This window comes from Scyliorhinus canicula, chromosome 25 (assembly GCF_902713615.1).
Source record: "Scyliorhinus canicula chromosome 25, sScyCan1.1, whole genome shotgun sequence".
In the NCBI taxonomy this organism is placed as follows: domain Eukaryota; kingdom Metazoa; phylum Chordata; class Chondrichthyes; order Carcharhiniformes; family Scyliorhinidae; genus Scyliorhinus; species Scyliorhinus canicula.
In genome coordinates this window covers 23,653,958-23,661,059 of record NC_052170.1, presented here as the reverse complement: position 1 = coordinate 23,661,059, position 7,102 = coordinate 23,653,958, and positions in this window count along the sequence as shown.

Sequence of the window (7,102 nt, the reverse complement as noted above, 5' to 3'; positions counted from 1 at the left end):
TCAAGCCCAGTCTTAAATATACTCAGCGATACGGCATTGGGTGGATAATTCTAAAATTCACAAGTGACAGAGTGAAAACTAATCTCCCAATCTCAGTCCTAAATCAGAGATTACTTATCTTCAGATTGTCCACACCTCCCCAGCATCCCCCATGTTCCAGATTCCCCAGGTGGGATACACCTTCTCAATTTATTTATTCTGCCAACCCTCTTCAGTATCTTTCATGTCTCAATGAATTCACTCCTCCTTCTCCTAAAGTCCAGACATTCTGGAGCTAATTAACTCTCATCCCAGGAACCAATCTTGTGATCCTTCACTGGATCTCCTGCAAGGCAAGGATATACTTCCTTGTTTATGGAGACCAGCGGAGTAATACTGTGCCCTGTACTCCAGGGCAGGAGTATTTCGGGGGGCGGGCTCTCATTTCTTGTCATGCCGAGAGTCAGCAGGGAACACATTCCTGTGGGGCTATGAGTGCCCGACAGCCAATCACATTCAAACGTGTATTAAGTGGCTGTAGATGGGATTTCCATCCCTCACTCAGGAAGAGTGAGAGAGCCTTAGACAGCTGCCAGCTGATCTGTTTGGTCGGGATCATAGCCTAAAGTTCGGGCACCGGACACCCAATTGGTTCATGATGTAGGGCAATCCAGACATTTCCATTGCCCTACTCAATCCTCATAGATCAGCAGGTTTATTCCTGTCAAGTGGCTGGCCAATTTACTTTGAAATTAACAAATGTCTCCACTTCCAATATAGTTGTTGGAGTGAGTTCCAGGTCATTACCACTCAACACTTTAATAAAATTGTTCTGACCTGGATCTTTCACTTTGTCCAAGTGTCCCTCTATCATCAGGTAATGAGAGGTGTTCTTTATCTACTGGATATGAAACTGCCACAATCTTATCACCTTTATCTTCTCCCATCATTCTCCTTTGCTTCAAAGGGAACAACTGCAGTTTCTCCAACCTAATCTTATAGCAAATATCCCTCATTCCTGGAACTATTCTGGTAAATCTCCTCCAAACCATCCTCAGGGCCTTCCTTTCTAAAGTGCGATGACCAGAATTAAATGTAATACATGACAATGATATGGTTAAGTAAAGGTTTATCTTACCTCTCTACATTTGCACTCAATGCAAGTATTCCTGAAGCCAAAGCTCCGATTTGTTCTGCTAATTCCTTTCTGAATATGTCCTGCTGTTGGTGTGGCCAAAGAGCTGTGAAGTTCTGCCCTGAGTTGGTGCTGGAGAGTGGACTTGGAAGAGAAGATTGAAACATTGGGATGTGGCCCATGGGATTGTTGAGGCTGTCGGAGTCGGAGTGACCTTTGGAGGGAATGCCAAGGAAAGATCTTGTAAATTGAAGACTGGAATGTCCTGTGAGAGAGAGACACAGAGTTTTAATCAGATTGGTGGTCTCACATTGTTGGAGCTGGACAAATTGCACACAGTTATAAACAACTACGAAACAGAACACCCCGAGGCCTTGTTCATCGTGGCTGGGGAGTGTCCTGCCAAAATTCCTCCTGTCCCACCAGGGGCAATAACACTCTTGATCACTGCTCCTCCTACGCCTATTGTTCCATCCCCCGACCGAAAATCAGACCATAAGACGGTGGTCATTCTCCCGGCATACAAGCAAAAACACAAGCGGGAGAATCCAGCTAAGAAGGTTGTGCAGGAAACAGAAGAGCTCCTACATGACTGCTTAGAGACAGTGGACTGGTCCATATTTAATAACTCAGCGACCAATTTAAATGAGTATGCCACCACTGTCACAGGCTTCATCAGCAAATGTGTGGATGACTGCGTGCCAAAGAAAGCAGTATGTACGTTCCCCAACCAGAAACCATGGCTCAATCGCGAGATTGACTCCCTACTGAACGTCAGGTCTGAGGCGTTCAAGTCAGGCGACCCTGACCTACATAAGAAACCCAGGTACGACCTCCGCAAAGCCATCGGAGATGCCAAGAGAGAATATCAGACCAAGGAAGAGTCACAGACTAGTGTTACAGACTCTCGGCGGTTGTGGCGAGGCCTAAACAACATAACGGGCTACAAAGCAAAGCCGAGCAGTCTCTCCAGCAGCAGCACACCCCTCCCCGATGAACTCAACGCATTCTATGCTTGGTTCGAGCAGGAAACCAACGATCGGCTTCCGAAGTAAGATCGGCCTTCCTGAAAATGAACTCGGAAGGCGACGGGTCCGGACGGGATCCCTGGTTGTGCACTCAGAGCCTGCATGGACCAGCTGGCAGAGGTATTCACAGACATCTTTAACCTGTCTCTACTCCGCTCTGAGGTCCCCACCTGCTTCAAGAAGACCACCATCATACCGGTGCAAAAGAAGAACCAGGCAACGTGCCTCCATGACTACCGTCCGGTGGCCCTGACATCAGTCGCAATGAAGTGCTTCGAGAGGTTGGTCAGGAAGTGCATCAACTCCATACTCCCAGAACGCTTTGATCCACGAAATTCACATACTGTCGCAACCGGTCCATAGCAGATGCCATCTCCCTGGCCCTACACTCATCCCTAGAGCATCTTGACAACAAGGACTCCTACATAAGACTCCTATTTATTGACTACAGCTCAACACCATAATCCCAGCCAAGCTCTAAAACCTAGGACTTGGCTCCTCACTCTGCAACTGGATCCTCGACTTTCTGACTCACAGACCACAATCAGTAAGAATGAACAACAACACCTCCTTCACAATAGTCCTCAATACCGGGGCCCCACAAGGTTCTGTATTTAGCCCCCTACTCTACTCCCTTTACACATACGACTGCGTGGCATAATTTGGTTCCAACTCCATCTGCAGGTTTGCTGATGATATGACCATAGTGGGCCGGATCTCAAGTAACGATGAGTCAGAATACAGGAGGGAGATAGAGAACCTAGTGGAGTGCTGCAGTGACAATAATCTATCCCTCAATGCCGGCAAAACTAAAGGAAAAAAGGTACTGTGCACACCCCTGTCAGCATCAACGGGGCCAAGGTGGAGATGGTTGATCTGTTGAGCTACTTGCAGAAAAGTACTTTTCACTGGACCTCGGTACACGTGACAATGTCAATCCAATCCAATCCAAGGCACAGTCCACCTTGGTTAGCGTTTGGATTGCAAGGTCTGATCGGGTGATGGGTTTCAATCTAGTTGTAATTGGAAAAATGGCTTTGGAAAAATAGTTGGGAAGGCCAAAAATAATGTCAGATATGGGGAAAGAGCAGAGAGTGAGATGGACAGGAATCTGTAATAAGCCCACGGAGGCAGAAGTCCCTTCACCAGAATCCCTTTTATTTATAAAACCAACAGCAGTGTGACCATGTGCATTCAGCTTGCTGTGCATTCAAGTTGCTGTCTACACTGGGGGTGCAGAGGATCTGACACTTCCTGTTATATACAGAAAAAGTGGTTCCCTGATTGGGCCACTAATCAGGGAACTCATATTCTAATTGGCCAATCTCAAAGGCCTGGCCGAAGTCATTACAGAATCCTCTTCATTTAAGCTGGAATAAGTGTAATGATGACTCTTTCCTACTCTCTGATTCTATGACAGTGACAGCACATACCTCCCCTACCCCCCCAAATTACCTGATTTCAAAGCACTTTTGATAAAGTACAGTCCAATCCCGTCGTTCACGACTCCATCTATCAAAAATGCAAAATTAGTCGTACAGATGCGGAAGGTTAAACCCTCACCGTTCCCAATGTTGTTCCCATGTATATAGTGTGTGATGCTCAGTTCCAGCCATTCGTGGAATCATTAAGCATCTTTCTGAGAGTGAGGTTGATCCCATTTCATCTTGTTGAATCATTACTGTTGATAATGACCTCTTAATAATACCCCTTGAAAGATGAAGGAAAAGAATACCTGCATTGCCACACTTTGACCTAAAACCAGGATATTAGTTTATCCCTGAATATTTTCACCAGACCTTTCAGAGTAACACAGACTAAATGGAGATTATGGGAAAAGGAGAGGATACAAGTGTAATGCTTCAGTGGAACAGTTCAAATGCATTCCATGTGGATGAAGTATTGAAGCTCTGTTTAGTGGCACAATACCAGGAAATGTTGTCAATGACATATTTTGGTTCACTTGTGAAGTGCCAGGGTATTGATTCCAAACAATTCGGCACAATCACTGTTCCAAGAACCACACCTGCTGTTTTCTTGGTGCAATATTTTGCATTCAGGTTTTCACAGCAAATCGCTACAAACCGATCAAATGTGAAAGTGACAGTGAGCCAGACGGACATATTTGTTGTGGCAAAAGGTAGAAAGAAAATGAGGCAACATATAGGAGTAATATGGAGGAATGAACGTGGAAAATAAATTGCTCCAATTGCTCTCAAGATTGGATCAGTGATAACAACCAGGAGATCAGTCACTGCCATTCCCACCAGATAGTGAGTGATACATTTGGAGAGACCGCACTTTCCTTGGGTTAAGATCACAATCGCCTGGTTGACAGGACCTGGGATGAAACTTCGAGCTTTGTTGCTGGATCAAACGGTGTAAACTGATTCATTGACCTGGTCAATGACTTTCACACATATTTGTCACAAATGAATCAGGATCCCAACTCAGGAAGTGAACAATGACAGCAGTGGAACCACTGGAAGGACTGAGTGAGAGAGCATTACTGGTGGGGAAGGGAGTGGAGGTTGATGAGTTAAATTAGGACTTGGTGGCAGGCCGATGGATGGGAATGTTTTGGGACAGTGGAAAGCAGCGGCTGCTTTCTGGTTCTGGGATAAGAGTATCAACAGAGGTTGACATAAAGAATGAAAGGTATTTGAGGTTTGGAATTATGTTGGCAGGTGATAGCTAAGCTACTGAGCGATGGTTTTGACATTGATTCTTATAATTTATAATAATTTATAATAATCTTTTACGTTAACACTGTGAAAAGCCCCTAGTCGCCACATTCCGGCGCCTGTTCGGGTACACAGAGGGAGAATTCAGAAAGTCCAAATTACCTAACAGCACGTCTTTCAGGACTTGTGGGAGGAAACCGGAGCACCCGGAGTAAACCCACACAGACACAGGGGAAAATGTGCAGACTCCGAACAGACAGTGACCCAAGCCGGGAATCGAACCTGGGTCCCTGGAGCTGTGAAGCAGCAGTGCTAACCACTGATTCTTTCATGGGACATGGGCGCCGTTGGCTGGTCCAGTATTTGTTGCCCATCCCTAATTGATTTTAAACTGAATGGTTTGCTGGACCATTTCAGAGGGAAAGTTACGAGTCAACCACAGTGATATGGAACTGGAGTCACATATAGGCCAGACCAGGTAAGGTCGGCAGATTTCCTTCCCTAAAGGGACATTAGTGAGCCAGATGGTGTTTTAGAACAATCCATAATAATTTCACGATCCCATTACTGAGCCTAGATTTAAATTCCAGATTTATTAACAATTTAAATTTCACCAGCTGCCATGGTGAGATTTGAACCTTGTCCCCAGAGAATTATCCCTGGTTTCTGGATTACTAGCCCAGTGACATCCAGGAGGGGAATGAAAGTAAGGGGCAATTTTGCATGGCCAATAAACCTAACCTGCACATCTTTGGACTGTGGGAGGAAACCAGAGCACCCGGAGGAAACCCACGCAGACACGGGGAGGACGTGCAAACTCTACACAGACAGTGACCCAAGGCCAGAAATTAACCTAGCACTGTAACACAGCAGTGCTAACCCCTGTACAACCCACAGGACGGGGGAATGGGTCTAGGTAGGGTGCTCTTTCAGAGGGCCAGTACTGACTTGACGGACCAAATGGTCTCATTCTGCACTGTAGGAATTATATGTGTCTATTCTAGTTCATCCTTTTGGATTTGAGAGTAAACTTCAGCACCGGTTAGAGTCCTTGAGGCAGAGGCAATAAGCTTTTCTGCATCATCTTCCATCTATGGGCCAGAACCGCTCCGATTCCGTAGGGGATGTCTCACGGGTAAGAATGACCTCTTCTGAGGGGTCAAAATGGACCAAGAGACTGGATGGCTGTAAAACTAGTCTAACTTGTTCAAAGGCTTCTTTCTGATGCTCTTTCCAAAACCACCTATAGTGCATCTTGAGCAGTGTGCGTAAGGGTGGCAAGATTGTAGAAAGACTAGGAATAAATCTGCTGTAATAATTCAGAAAACGGATTTCAATTTTGATGTATTTTTGGGATATGGTGTTTCTCTAATGACTTTGATCTTCTCCACCATAGGTTTCAGTCCTGTAGCCTCTACCCTGAATCTTAATTACAGCATTCCAGAGCTTTTTAGAATTTCTTTGAGATTTTCTCGGTGTTCTTCCTCAGGCGTTCCTGTAATAAGTACATCATCTGGATAGACAATCATAGAATCATAGCTTCACCTTGGGGAGGTCCTGTGATGAACTTCCCATCGTGAGCTGGAACATTGCAGACACTGAGCAGACTCCGAAAGGTAGCCGAGTATACTGCCATCAATTTTTGTTGGTGTTTATGGGAACAAATTCCCTGACAGTTTCGTCTCACTTCGTTCTTGCTCCGCATGATTCATATCAAGTTTGGTATAAGTTAAGCTTCCTGCTGATTTAGCAAATAAATCTTCAATTGGGTAATGAGAATCAGCCCAATTTGCTTCCATTTGGCTTCACCACTGGCAGAATTGAAGCCACCCATTGTGAAAACTGGAGAGATTTGATGATCCCTAATTTTTCTAATCGCTTGAGTTTAAACATAACCTTCTTGTGTCATGCATAGGGGACAGGTCGGCTTCTGAAAGACTTTAGGTGGGATTCTCCCTTACCGCGTCGGAGTTCTGATGCTGCCATCAAAATCGGCTCGAACGACTCCGGCGTCGGACTCAACAATGGAAGGAGCCAGCACGGGCGTCACTAAAGAGTGATGGCGTGACACGGAACTGCGTCATCGACGCGCACGGCATAAGTGACGCCTCGGGTGGTTGTTGGTGGGTGGGGTGAGGGTGGTCGCCATCGCCATCCCGCCCCCGGGCAGACGACCGGTCCGTGCGTTGCAGTGTACAGGCTGCATGCAGGGACCACCCAGGTGGAGGGTGGTACTGTGGCCATGAGTCAGACATTGTCTAACGATGTAGGGCCCG